The sequence below is a fragment of the Cucurbita maxima genome, unplaced genomic scaffold (assembly GCF_002738345.1).
Source record: "Cucurbita maxima cultivar Rimu unplaced genomic scaffold, Cmax_1.0 Cma_Scf06529, whole genome shotgun sequence".
In the NCBI taxonomy this organism is placed as follows: Eukaryota; Viridiplantae; Streptophyta; class Magnoliopsida; order Cucurbitales; family Cucurbitaceae; genus Cucurbita; species Cucurbita maxima.
Window position 1 is genome coordinate 1 of NW_019278545.1, and position 815 is coordinate 815.

The following is an 815-nucleotide window of genomic DNA, read 5'->3' on the forward strand; positions in this document are numbered from 1 at the left end:
TTCTTTTGGAGATGCGGGGTATCGATCCCCGTACCTCTCGCATGCTAAGCGAGCGCTCTACCATTTGAGCTACATCCCCACAATTTTTGCATCACAAAACCCTAAATTTTTCATTATCAATAATAGTTAAAATGAAGAAATATTGCTACACAACAGGTCATGAATAAGGAAAAATTTGAAAAGAAACAATATATTTAATAATAGATAATCTTATTTTCGGAGATGCAGGGTATCGATCCCCATACCTCTCACATGCAAAGCGAGCGCTCTACCATCTAAGCGACATCCCCATGATTCTTACATCATAAAACCCTATTAATGTCCCATCATCAATAATAGTGAAAATAAAAAAATATCAAAATATTAATAACAAATAGTTTAGATATCCCCACAATTCTTACGTCACAAAGTCCTATGCATCTCGTCATCAGTAATAGTGAAAATAAAAAACTATCCCAGCTCATTATGTCCTAAATAAGAAAAAATTGAAAATAAATAATATATTTAATAATCGATTCAATTGAAGATGCAAGGTATTGAGCCTCATACTTTCCACATGGGAAATGAACGCTATACCATTCGAACTACATCCCTACGATTTTTACATCAAAAAACCCTAAACNAACCCTAAACGTCCCTTCATCAATAATTGTGAAAATGAAAAAGTATATATTCATATTATGTCATAAATAAGGAAAAATTGAAAAGAAGTAATTTTCAATAATAATGACATGAAAAACTATCCCTGCTCATTATGTCGTATCCACATTAGAAGTGAGCGCTCTACTATCTGAGCTACATCCCCATACTACAAT

General features: G+C 32.9%; 1 non-coding gene across 1 annotated transcript; it reads right to left on the reverse strand.

Annotated features, from left to right (window-relative positions):
- Window positions 1-6: 6 nt before the first annotated feature.
- TRNAA-AGC lies at window positions 7-79 on the reverse strand. The gene has a single exon. It is a non-coding gene; the product is annotated as a tRNA-Ala (tRNA).
- Window positions 80-815: the final 736 nt, after the last annotated feature.